The sequence below is a fragment of the Phyllostomus discolor genome, chromosome 4 (genome assembly GCF_004126475.2).
Source record: "Phyllostomus discolor isolate MPI-MPIP mPhyDis1 chromosome 4, mPhyDis1.pri.v3, whole genome shotgun sequence".
In the NCBI taxonomy this organism is placed as follows: Eukaryota; Metazoa; Chordata; class Mammalia; order Chiroptera; family Phyllostomidae; genus Phyllostomus; species Phyllostomus discolor.
This window is the reverse complement of record NC_040906.2, coordinates 185,750,710-185,764,562: the sequence shown is the minus strand read 5'-3', so window position 1 is coordinate 185,764,562 and position 13,853 is coordinate 185,750,710. Positions and strand designations below refer to the sequence as shown.

The following is a 13,853-nucleotide window of genomic DNA, read 5'->3' as shown; positions in this document are numbered from 1 at the left end:
ATGCCACAATAGGTCATCCAAACAATGGAATCTTCCTTTCAGTAAGTAGGTCCTTTAAAAGGGCTATATTCTCATATCAGGACTGTGTATCACAGAGTACGTCAAGATTTTTGTCCTGTTTACCACACATTGTTTCCGTAACTCACATTCAGGCGCCAAATCATCACAATCTGCCTTCTGCCTCCGCATGGTGTGCAATGTTGTGAATGAATGGCTCCTTGCTGAATCCAACGTCGCAGGTGAAACTCCCTCATCTGGGCCTCTCTAGGGCACACAGCACTGGGAACCTAATTCTCAAAACCCTCCCTCTGGCTTCTGAGGCACCTTTTCTCAGTTCTCCTCCCATCTCAAATACTTTTCCATCTGCTCCTTAAGCCAGAAGTTCTTAACTGAATTCCACCACAGGCCGGTTTCAGCTCAACAGCAGGTTCCACAGCTAAGGAACCCCCTGCAATTACATATGTACACACAAATCTGGGTGTATACCTGAGGAGGCCATTGTTTTCTTCATATTCTCAAATGAGTTTAAGACCCCTGAACTTGAAGATCACAGCCTTAAATCCCTTTCTTCGTTAACCTTTCAGGCTTCAACTGCTATACATGAGTGTGCGGCCCCTACCATCAATCCTGACCTACCAGAGATCTGAAACCATATCCCCTGTTTGGCATATTCATTAAATTAAACCAACACATCCAAAACTAATTAATCCCCTCAGAAATACTTGCTGTCTTAATCTGACTTAGTGCAGCCCCCATCCAACACTCACACACACAAATCAGAAATTTCAGAGTCACCCTTCCTCTCTTCTCTCCTACACCCGCTTAACTTCCGATCTAACTTCTTTTCTGCATCCAAAGCACCAATGTTTTATTTTAGGCTTTTACATGTCACTACGGCTACAGCCTTCTAATGGAAGACTCTCCCTGCAATCTCCACAATCTGGTCCATCTACCAAATAGGCAACCAGAATTATCTTCCTAACAGTGCCATACACCACTTAAGAGAAACATGTCTTGGCTTTCTTATATGGACAAAATAGAATCTAACTTGTTTTGGTTGGAATGCAGCAAGCTTCACATTTCAAATGTGCCGTATTTTTCGGACTATAAGATGCACCCCCCCACCCCCGCCCTGATTTGGGAGGAAAATGCAGCAGCGACCCTGCTCCTGCCTCCTGAGACCCTGCTCTACCGCCCCCACCCCACACTGAGCCAGGCAAGCTACATTCCGACTGTAAGACGCACCCCCCATTTCCTCCCAAACTGGGGGTGGGGTGCATTTTATAGTCTGAAAATACATTACTTTTTGTAACCTTTTCTACTTCCAATACATTTTAGCAGTCTTAACTTTTTACCAATCCTCTTGTATTCAACAGCACACCCTTTCCTGATTTTATCCCTGCCTAGGATGCCCTTCCCCATTCCTTTAACTAATTATTACTCATAACTGAATTCATTCAGCATGTAACTAATGTGAAGCCAGCACTATGGCTAGACACCGGGAATCAAGCTCAGAACAAAGTAGTAAGGTGAGGAACCCTCATGGCAGGAGTATTCCAGTGGAAGAAAAGTCAACAAACGGAGACACAAATTTAAGCAGAGAACATGCTCTATGTTATAAAGGAAATAAGATGACTCAAGAGAAACTGTAGGGGGAATGATCCAGGAAGGCCTCTTAATTTCCTCAAACATGAGAAATTCTTAACAGGAGATCTTGAAGGATAAGGAGCCAGCCACATGCAAGACTGGGAGGAAAGATCGGAGCAGAGGGCAGAGCAGATACAAAGGCACTGTTGTATCATGACTGCCTATCAGACTGAGGGTGCCACGGTCCTCAAGGAGAACTGTTCCATGTAAATGTGTGTCTTTAAAATTTGGGTTAGTAACTGGCACTTGGTCATCAACTCAAAATAGTTGTGAATTAAATGAATACTTTAAGGACAATTCAAAGAAAGAACTATGAAGGTGGAAAAAGTGTGGAGAGTAGACGTCTTTCCCTTCAACAGTAAGAATCTCGGGAGCCCGAACCACTCCCGTTCTCCAGCGGTACCTGCATACGTCCTCATTTCACTTTGTTATGTTGCACTCAGTGCTCCTGCGCCTAACACGTTATTGGTTTAGTTCAGACCCCCAGATCCCGAAGGGCAGCTGTGTTCCAGGAGCTTTTATAAACACGGAAATATAATACATCTCTGATGTAAGGAAAGAATTGCTTTAATTAAGACACATCTACAGGCCCTCAGCACTTCTGACATAATATACTTCCTTTCCCCTCCCCTAAGAGTTATGATCTCCATTTCCCCCCAAGGCCCTAATTCATCCACTTGCTAAGTCCATTCCGTGACAGCTGCTTACAGACGAGCTACCCTGTCAGTCGCTTTAGGCCCAGCAAACACTCAACGAAACAGGGTTTGATGGTAAAGCCACTATTCCTCTCTTTACAGAGTGAGGGTGAGGATACACCACAAGACAAATTAAGTCACGAATATAGTTTAAGACTCCAAAAATCTTCCAATTTAACAGGCCCAAAACAAAAAGCCTAGAAAGAGTAAGTTAAAAGGCACATGTTCTTAATGTACATACAAATTAACAATTATCCAAGTAAATTTGCACTATTCATTGAAGCAGAAATTTTAGGATTACTGGCCAGCCAAGAGACTTCTCTGCTATACTGAGCTAAAAATTTACAATAGCAATAGGCTGCTAAGAAAATAAAAGTATTACTAATACAGCTTTTTATCAGCTGTGAACTACTAAGACATGTCACATCCCTTACCCTCAGGTCCCCTCCCCAAACACCAAAAAAGAACAGAGAATTGAGTTAAGAAATCTAATGTGTCCTTGAGGTTCCCACACGAAGTTTGTGTTGAGGACAGTCTAATGATAATGAGTTGGTGACTGTGTCTTCAAGGTGGCTGTGCCTCCTACAGCTACCTAACCTGTTGCCAGCAGAGACACTGGAGGTGTGGTCAACCCATGAGCAAAAACACAGGATGCTCACTAGGTTGCACATGCATACGAATAACAATACCCAAGAAGGTTGCTGTGGCCGTAAGCAGGTAAAAAAAAAAAAAAAGGCTTTGTGGCTCAACAAAAGTCTCTGGTAAACTAAAAAAAGTAAGTTAATTCTTGTTTCACAAAGTTTCAGGCTCACCACAAATCTTAGCTGAGTTGGTGCAAACAATAGGTTCTATAAATGTTGACCACACTCAAAAACCAAATATCCATCTTCATTCATATTTGCACTTTTAGGTTACACATTTGCTTTATTAGCTTCGTATCTCAAGGACAGTAACATCTGTTCCCTTTGTTGGAAAGAACAAAGGGAAACATTAACAATGTGTTAGATCTCTATCTCAAAACAAGCAGGCTTCATTATGAACAACCCTATTGAAACCTTGGGAGGCCTGTTTTCCTAAAAATCCCCTAACACTCTGTGTGTGTGAGAGAGCAAGCAGGAGAGAGAAACAGCCACAATCATTTCCTTGCTTATCTCAATATTTTTTAAATCCAGAATCCATGATAACTATGAGGATAATATTAACAATATTATATCAATACTAAATCTATTCTGGTCATCGTAGTCATTCAAGTCAGCAGTATCAACTAGACTTTACTCTCTTTAAACAGAAAAATAAAACCCACGCCTCTAAATACAGGCATATTTGCCAATCTTTTGCAAGGGGCATAAAAACCAACTAAAACAAACAAAAACAGCATTAACACAAAAGAGGGATTATAAAACTTGACCCCTGTACATGTAAAGCAAAATATAGTTTTAATAATATATTTTATATAAACTTCTATTGGATTGGCCAAAACGTCCATTTAAGTTTTTTTCATAAAATAAAAAGACACATTTTTTAATATTCACCAATAACTTTATTGAGTTGGATATTTTGAATGTGTTGGCTATTTCCCACATGGTATAATGTTGACAGTTCTCAGTTATTGTCTTAATTTGATCGCTATCAACTTGAACTGGCCTACCCGACTGTGGAGCAAGAACTCTCCAGCACGGAACTTCTCAAACCATGTCTGACATGATTCAGCAGTCACAGCACCTTCTCATACGCTGCACAAATCTTTTCTCTGTGTGTGTTTCAGTTGCGTTTTTACCTTTCTTGAAATAATAAAGTATAGTATGCTGAAAATGTCACTTATTTTCTTCCTTCTTCAATATTAAAGTGGCTACACAAAAATTCACCAGTTTTGGTAAGTTTTTTTAATGCAGCTGAGATGACAACTGTCACAATACAAAATAACAAAACTGTTTCAATAAGCTAAAGACAACTAAGTGCTACTAGAGCCATCTTAAGGAAAAAACCAAACTTTTTTGGACAATCCAATACATATTTGATAAAAGTAATATTTCAACAAAAAACGAAGGCTTGGATAGGAGCCAAAATAGGAAAAACAGTTTGCAATTCACTGTATTTAGGCATAAATATTTATTTTCTAGTCAGTAGTTTCAAATGTACATGTTAAAACTAAACTATAACATTTCGGCTTGATTTTAAGTTAGCCAATTCAGTAGCACCTAAAAAAGCTACAATCAGCAAGCTACTCCCTGACTAGGCAGCCTCAGTATTTGGTGTTAGTTAGCCCTTTCCCACAAACAAATAATTTTGCAATTTTATGCAGTCATTCTAGAGCCACTTGAATTGCTGGAGCAGAGCAGCAGTTTCAGCTACTGGTAAAATTACAAGGTAGCTACTATCTAGAACATTTACAGCGACATAAAACTCAAGTTAAATGGCTTCACAATGATACCAAGAAGTTTCAAGTTCACCATCATTTAAGGTTATACAAGTAAAAAAAAGTACTGTCTTCTAAAGAAAGACTAATTCTGCTAAATGAAACCACTGGAGTCTATTGCATTTATTCAGAAGTACCATACAGCTAAACAAGCAGTCAAGTCCACAGGGAAATAGCATTTCAATGGCTTCAGCACAGTGCCAGACAAGGCTTTGTCGGCCTTCCTTTTCCAAGAAACAGAGATGTCTCTTTTTACTTAGTGCATCTGCCATAAGTGATAACCAGATGCCTTTGTGACAATTCAAAATTAAAACAAAAGTGCTTCTCCCCCTTCCAAACCTAACAGCGAGAGAGGAATCCAACAGTCAGTGATGACAAAGAATTTCAATGCTTTAATAGAAAGCCTCCAAATGAAAGAAACAAAGCATTCAAGTGGTCTAATGGTTCACCTATACTGCACTACCAAGTACCACTGCCACTAGCACCACCTACTATGTTTCCATCCAACTATGCTGAGCTCTGTCCTCAGTGCTTCACTCTCAGAGACTGGCTCACAGCCGAGGTACGCAGCACGGCCACCATGCTGAATGAGCACGGGCAGGCTGCATTCAGAGTCCATTCTCTTCAACTCTATACTCACCTGAGTCCTAAGAAGGTGTAACTAATCTTGATCAAAACCATTCTCAGTGAAAATACTTGTAATTTATCAGGAGGAGGAAGTTTAACAGCATTTTAAAAATTATTTATTGCAGGTTCGATTCCCAGTCAGGGCATATGACTGGGTTGCAGGCCACGGCCCCCAGCAACCGCACATTGATGTTTCTGTCTCTCTCTCTTTCTCCCTCCCTTCCTCTCTAAAAATAAATAAATAAAATCTTTAAAAAATTATTTAAAAGATTATTTCTTTTAAAGTTGTGAGTTAAAAAACAAAAGCAGGTCACGGACCAGTGTCTACAGTCAGATGTAAATGATGCTCAACACAAGGTCCTAATTTCATCCACGCATGTCCTGAGAAAACTCTGTCCTTTTAACACACAGTGTGATTTTCATGTTCTTGATGGACAAGTATTGTATGGCCCAAGTGGCCACGCAAACCTTTGTGCTTTTTTTTTTTTTGGTGAAATTTTAAAGTTTCATTGTTAACTCCCACATGAAGGCTGATTTGGACTGTACCAGAATTCACCTTAGTGTGTTTTTTTAAAACATTTTACACGATCCCCAGGAGCGTGCTTCCAGTATAAAAGTAGGTATTTCAAGCAAATTTTGTATTTTATCATCCTTTAGATACAAGATAAAACCAGGTTTGTACAATTTCTGACATGATCCGATTCCTTCCGACTAATGACACCCTTCTGGAATCTCACTTTTTCACAATCACGCACACACACACCATCTCGCCTCTACATTAAAGGTTGGTTGCACCCGTGTAGCCTGAAAGATGTCAGATACGTACACACATTCGCCTTTCTGAAATTTCCCAAACTGGGAGTCATGTGACAAGAGCAAACACTGCATCTACACAGTAAGCCATGATTTTTATTGTTTGAATTGGTTAAAAAAAATAAAAATAAAAATGCCCTAACCAGGTTTAGGAAACCTTTGCTGTTTATAACTAGCAGCCAGTATAAAAAGCTGAAATTGTAGGGATAAAATAGTAGACTACTAATAGATTAGATGCCTAAAGTTTCCCCTCATCCACCAGATTAACTCCCTGAAGTAAAATAAAATACCTATCCTTCTATTAACATTAATCTTCAAAGTACACACAGACACACACAGACATGAACACACAACTCAGGTGTGACGCCCTGTCAGGAACCTCAAGAACCTTCTAGCTCAGCAGGCGCGAGGAAATCCACACACAGGAACCACAGCACCAAACAATATGTAAGAAAGGACTTACAATTCAAATTTGTGTCTGTCATTATTTTGGTATCCATGCATGCCGTTTCACTGCTATCTATAAGTACACAAAAAGCACCAGAAGGAAAACATTGCTCATCCAGCTTTGCACACCTGAAGTGGCATTAGGCATATAAAAGGTACAACAAATATGGGCGTCAATTGCAGGCAGTCTTTATTTGTAATTCAAATATCACAATACAGTTAAATTTTCAAAACACTACAGGTTTTGACTAAGAGACATTGTGGAAATATTCTACTATACACTCTTTTAAAATCAATGTAAACTTTATTTTTCGTAGCAATAATAATTTCATCACATGGTCTATGATGCAACAGAAGGAAATCACCAGGTTATTACAGGTCTCCACCTAAAAACAGCACTGATGCTCGCTCAACTGTATTATACTATATTTGCTGATTTATAAATAATGTGCCAGACCCATAAGAAATGACACTCTACAAAAATACTCAGCTGTGTATTTCATATGTACTCATTCTACTTTATAGCCAATTCTGTATTTGTATACATCCACAAAAATTTTCCAGATGAAAAAAATGTGTGAGAATCACTTCACTTGTCCCCCTAAATCTGGCAAAATGATCAGAAAAGGCTAATGTTAAAAGTTTTTTAGACTAAAAATTATGAAAGCCTAAGGTTCCATTAAAAACCCACAGCAGGCTCTGTAAGTCTTTTATCTTGAAAAAAGTGACTGGGTCTGCAATGGCAGTGTTACTTTTGAATTTCTAAAATACTTTTTATTCCACAAGTTCTAATATTGTTCCATGCCTTATTTCAATCCAATCTTTCGATGCTCAGCACAGGGCTCATACCTGTTGTAATGCACACCCAACAGTCACTCAGAACAAACACACAACACCTGACATGACCACTCCACTTCTCTAAATAAAGGGGGGGGGTACAGAGAGAAAACTCAACAGACGAAGTAACATGAATGAAAGGGATATACAGGCCCAGCACACATAATGAAAACTCCCTAAGAAACAGAAATAATACAAATAGCATAAAAAGTCATTTTGGATTAGGGCACGATTAAGTAAAGAGAGGAAATAAGACAACACCAAATGTTGGGAATGTTGTGGCGAACAGCAGGGAAAGCAGAAACTGGATGGACTGTTAATGAAGATGGAAGGTACGGCTTGACCTCCCCCCTCACCCCCCCACCCCCCGGCAAACATGGAAGGAATAGAGGAACAGCAAATAAGGTCTAGGTGAACTGGGCGTGATGGCAGCCTTGACACTGAGGATTACATTCATTGTGTCTCATATGCACCATGAAAATCCTGGGGTTCAACATCCAGCAGCCTCAAGTGTGGTCATCTGCTAGCATGTCCTTCACAGAACAGCTACATCCTTCCTTCATTAACCTAACGATAGCAACACTGGGTTTTTCTTCTTAGAGAATTAAAATGCAATTTTAAGTTTCCCAGTGTTTTATACTTCCCGTCTTTTTAAAAACAAACTACCCACCTCTTTGCACATGAAATTCCTTTAACAAGAGACACTGAATCTCCCATGAAAAAGCCTGAGTTAAAAACTGTACTCTAGCATCAGTAAAATTCAAGAACACACAGTAGATCTTTCCAGTTTCTCGGCCTGATTTTTGAGGACAGAGTACAAAAGGAGACGGCTGGGAATAAGGATGACACCTTTCTGTTTAAGAGAAGCCAGGCTTAGCAGAAAAGGTAGGGGACACACAGAAGCCACGCCTGACATAACTGCCTCTCTGATTTACCATTCTTATTTTCATCTGCAATCATCAAGTTTATATAAAAAGCTTTGTCCCCACTGAACACAAAAATGGCATTATTGTAGTATGTGTATGTGGCCTTTTCATCATGTGTGCCACAGGAAAACCTCATTTACTGACCTAAAATAGTTTTGAAAAGTATAAAAGCTTTAAGCAGTTAGTGATGTAAGGCTTAAAGAGATATCATAAGTATTTAATTGGACATATAAAACTGAGTAATTCTTTGAACAAGATAGTGATAAAAGCTTCTCCATTTGAATGAACTGGCATCTTCTCAAACTTTCAAAGAGACTGCAGTTAAAGCTGAACCTTCTCCTTACATTTCATTCTTTTTCAGTTTCCCTAGGGAATCTGCCATTGTTTCTCCACACAAAAATCACACCAAGCTCGTTTCCTTTTCTTCAACCGATTTTAAGGCACTGTTCTCAATCCTAAATACACAAGCCCATGCTGGTTAACTGCCAGTGTCGCTTTGGAACTGCAGGTGACAGATGCAGCCAGAGAGCTCACAGATGCGGCTGCAGTCTGAGCCTTACTGCAAAGAGCACACTGACACAGCTCGCAGATGCACATCTTGGCAGAAGAGAGTTTTAAAAACCGTCATTCCCAATTAAATTTACTTTTAGGGTGCTTACTGGCTAATATCATTTAGCTTTTCTCCGGACTCTTGCCATGGCTCAGTCCTACCCACAATTCATTTTATCTTTCTTAGTTTCTAGATCCTTCCTCATATTTTTGGTTAATAAAAATAATAATAAGGCGGGGGCTCCCGGCGAAGGTGATATTTGGAAGCCCTCCCGCTCCGGCAGAGGCTGCTCAAGTTTTAGGGGAAACAACAGACCCCTAGCATCTTTGCGCGATCCCTCTTCCCCTGGGTAAGAGCTCCACAGAGACAGAAGAGGAAGCTCCCTTCTCTCGTCTTTCCCAGTAGCTGCTAACACGAAAAACAACCCCCTCTTTTTTTATCCTATACCCCCGTTGGATAACGCTCTTAGGCAGTGACGCCCCACCCCCACCTCGTTATCCCTAACTAGATCCCCAAATGCCACCCTATTCTAAGAACTGGACCCTCCCTAGGCTCGCGGACCAGTTTCCCCCACCTGAGCGCCTCTCCTCCACTCGTCTGCCCCGCACACCCCAGCACGGCCGCTGCTCTGCACACGCCCGCCCAGCGCCCAGACGCCCCGCACCCGGCACTCAGGCCGCCTACTCGCCCGCGCTCCCCGCCCAGGGTCGCCTAAGGGGTTACCGTGGGAAGAGGGGGCGGCGGCAGAGGACACGGCTGTAGCGTTGATGCCGGTTGTGTCGGACGCGAAAGAGAAGCTGGAGGACAAGGATGATGATGAGGCGGGCGCGCTCCCCAGTCTCCATGGAACTCCCGCCCCGGCCCGTTGCTAGGAGCCCCCGAGGCACGGGCTCCGTCTTTCGCGCTTTGTTGTTCCGGGTACAGGCAACTGCTGCTTCCCCGCGACAATAAATAGACTAGACGCGGGGGAGCATAGAGACAGCGCGCAGAGGATAGAGCATCAGTGCACTGAGTGCCTCGCTAGCCTCTCACTTCCGGCTCTCACTGGTCCCGTAACTTTCCCTACTTCCGCTTCCTCCTTCCTAGTCACGAATTAAGGCCCCTCGAGCCCTAGAGACTGACGGGACGGGTAACGGGGGGCAGGGCGGCGACAGCGGTGCTGGGGCTATAGACTTTTGCTTGAGCCGGTTAAAAAGATTTTGAAAAAAACCCTCTGTATCCTGTGTACGTTTTTAGCCTATACCTAAATATAAGTACGTGATGTTTAGCGTAAAGTATTATATAAATGGACATAGTTTATTTTTTTCGAAACCTTGGAATTTACTGTTACCTCAATTTATAGAGACGCTCCACCGTTTAACATAATTAGCAAAGTTAGACCTTAACAACTAAATTAATTTTCTAAGGCATTTTCTGTCCTACTTTGCTTTTTCAGTTAAACGCGTTAAATTACGACGTCGCGGTAAAGCTCTCGGTAACGAATTGTAATCCTAGTCCTAAATTAGAGCCTAGGCGTTGATGGATGAGGGATGGATGGATAGATTAGGTAAATCCGTGGGATGGATGGATGGATGGATAGATAGATAAGCAGGGAGCTTAGGTCACACTTCTGTAGCCTGTCTCTTCGAGATTTCCTTACTTAATTTGGTTTTGCGGTCAGGACTCTGCCTTGGGAGTCGGGAGGCACTTCCAGAGGCGTTTACTCCGCCTGACCAGATGCAGGAAGGAGGGCGGTGGGGAGCGGCGGCCGCAGGCTGGGACTGGGGTGCTGAGCGGGAGAAGCGGCAGGTTTGGCTTACTGGCGGAAGGGCGCTCACGTGGAAGCTGGGTGCCTGGGGGCTGAGACCTCTCCCACGGCTCTGCGCCCAAGGAGCCCAGAAACGACTCCGGGAACCCGAGGAGCGCACCCAAGCCAGTTCGAACGGCCGCACAGCGGTCCGAGTGCGCCCCGGGGACCCCTCAGAGCTGCTTGCAGGAGCGAGACCCGAGTACCGGCCCAGGAGCACCGGGAACCCAGAGCTTCCCCGCAGCCGGCGCAGGCCTCTGCTGCGGAGCTTGGCGGTCAAAAGCCTCTGTCCCTGGATGAAGTCAATGGGCAGCTCTGATTTAATAAAAGGCCAGAAGGCGGTCTCACGGGTTCCTGGCCTGGGATTGATGTGAATCATAAATGAAAAATGATAATGCCAACTCTCCCTTTGAAAAAGAGAAGACAGAGGCTGAATTCTGGGACACTTGGGTGCACAAAAACTATTTGGACGTTTCATTACTCGGGGAGTCTCGGAGAATGCCTCTTGATGTTTTGCTTTACACTCTGTTCAGAAAAAATATCTGAGCAGTGAAAAGCTCTATAGAGTTTTACACTGCTTAGAGCTCTATACGAAACTTATATTTTGTTTCCATTTCTGTACTAAATTATTTTTCAAATAAAATAATTACAGTAGGTAGAGTGAAGAAAATGTACAAGAGGCTGGGTAAGAAAGTAATGTCTGTGTGGTAGTGGGGAGACACCTTTTAGGAGGCAACATTTCTCCCGGAAGGGGTGGGAGAGGGAGTCCCGTGCACAGCATTCCAGCCAGAGGGAGCAGGGTACGCTAGGAATTTGCTGTGTTGTAGTATTATTGTAGACCGGACATCGTGATCAGAGCAAGGAGAACAACATGGGGTGAAGTCCGGGAGAAGCTATGGTCTTGAACCTTCAGTGCTTTGTAGACCATAACAGGGAGTTGGGATTTTCTTCTAAGTGCTAGAGGACTGAAGGGCTGTGCGCTGTACAGTAACATTGTCTGATTTACCGAGGAATGGCAGGGTAAAGGCTCTGTTCTGGTGATTACTGCTGCTGCTGAAAAATCAGTTCTACAGCAGCTGTGACCCAGTTTAAGGTCCTTATGAGGCACTCTCCCTCCAGGGGACCAGCAAGTTACCTGGTGTCAAGCAAGTCAATTACTTCAAACTCATAGATCAGTCAACAGTTTGTTTCACTGAAACTGTTTTAGCATTGGATTTGGTTTTGCTGCAAGCACCATTCTCCATAAACTTATTGAATGCCTGTACACTATCATATTAGCCCATACACCCTTCCTCTGACCAAGGAATTCACAATGAATGAAGTAAGACAGATAATGGCCATGGGCTCCACTGCAGGTATAATGTGCCCCATTATTCAGGTGCCAGGTAAGGTTAAACTATACAGCGGTGGGTGTTTTAAACCAAGACTCTCAATGCAGAAATTGACATATGGTCTGGGCAAATAGTGTCATCAGTTAGGTCAGTGCTACAAAAATGTGTTGAGACCAATGCCAGTCTGCAACGTGTACCAATCAGCAAGAAAATAGGTATAGAAGTTGGGAAGAACATTTTGAAGCTTTTAATAATTGGATATTACTGTGACAACTAAGCGTGAAAGTTTCATATTTATGAAAGCATATGTCTGTGTTTGGTTGGGAACTAAAAACAAAAAGTTGATCCTTCACCGCAGATAGTTATGCCCACTAAGGCTCTGGCTTTAATGAACTTGGTTTTTCAAAAAATCAGTCTGTTGGAATATGTTAGCTATTGTTTGCCTCTCTTAGTGCCATGAGAAGGACACACTTGTTCAGCGTGGCCTTTATCAGAGAGATAGGCAATGGTGTGGTGATATTTACACAGCATTGCCAGGAGTCTTTCCTGCCAGTTATCCAATACTGATAGGGATCAGATGGGTATCCGATCTACTCTGTCATTTGAAACAACCAAAATTTCTACCCCACATAAAGTTAATGCACTAGGAATGTGAAGATCCAGCAGAGAAAGCAGAGGCAGGAAGGAATGCCTCATTCCTCAGGATTCCTGAAATAGCTTCTATGGGGCCCCTTACCAGTATGCCAGTTGATTGGTGTACAGCTTAGGGCACAGAGTCTGATGCTATAACCGGCCTAATGACCCCATTCTGTTCCCTCCCTTTGCTCTCAGATAAAGTCTATGGCAAAGATAGTGCACTAAGATCTAGGGAGATCGACAGAGTTGCCGGGCCAGTTTTAAGAGATAGGAATCAGAAGGGCAGAGTCCAAATTCAAAGCTTATGTCACAGTGAGATTTCTGATAACAAGCTAATTGATTTTCCCCAAATGACATTGACTGGCAGCCAAGTATAAGTTTTAAGGCATTGCCAGAAGTCCTCAGCCTGGCAAAAGGCAATCTGCTGATTTGCTGTCTCAAAGACGATGTCCCAGTCTCTGTATCTGTAGAAAATTGAATGCAGTTGTCAGGGCAGTCTCAGGAGAGTCCTCACTACTCCTCTATGGCAGCATCTTTGAGGGTAAAAAACAAAGGAAGTCTTGGCACTTTGACCAGAGACCTCATTTTTCTGCTGGAGAAGTGATGTCCTTACTGTATTACTCTTGTCCAACAGGGTATGGTGTATGCTCACAACCATTGCACACCGAAACGCCTTTTTGCCCTTCCTCATTAGTTTTTATTGTCCCCCTCCCCCATTACATATTTGTACATTGGGGAAATTCTCATTACTCATCATTTAGCTATATCTGGACCTGGTCGAGAGTGACTGCGCTCAAAGTTCTGAATTTGGGCTGGATGTGACATTGAGTTTTTTCTCCTACTGGGTACGAATTGAGTACATTTTCAATTACATACGTGAGAGTTGCTTTGTGTTAAGAGAAACTGTAGATAATGGTGAACACGCATACCCTGAACAGCAGGAGAGTGATGTGTAAGGAACATTTATTGTATTGTTACCCTAGAACTTTTCTTTTGGGAAGAGTATTCTTCCCTCTTTTTTAGGGGAAATACTTGGACTCGTTGCCTACCTCCCGTCTCACGTGGGTCCAAATGGGAAGTGATGGATAGAGAGGTGTGTTTCTGCGCTAAGCTGGGACAACGATACAGCACTTGTACCGGAA

General features: G+C 42.5%; 1 protein-coding gene across 1 annotated transcript in view; it reads right to left on the bottom strand.

Annotated features, from left to right (window-relative positions):
• Positions 1-9,962, bottom strand: part of TBPL1 (TATA-box binding protein like 1) — a 30,742-nt gene extending 20,780 nt beyond the window's left edge. Inside the window, exon 1 of the mRNA XM_028509475.2 lies at positions 9,682-9,962. The gene's annotated coding sequence lies outside the window, so the exon portion shown is untranslated. The remainder of the gene's footprint in view (positions 1-9,681) is intronic.
• Between the last annotated feature and the right edge of the window lie 3,891 nt (positions 9,963-13,853).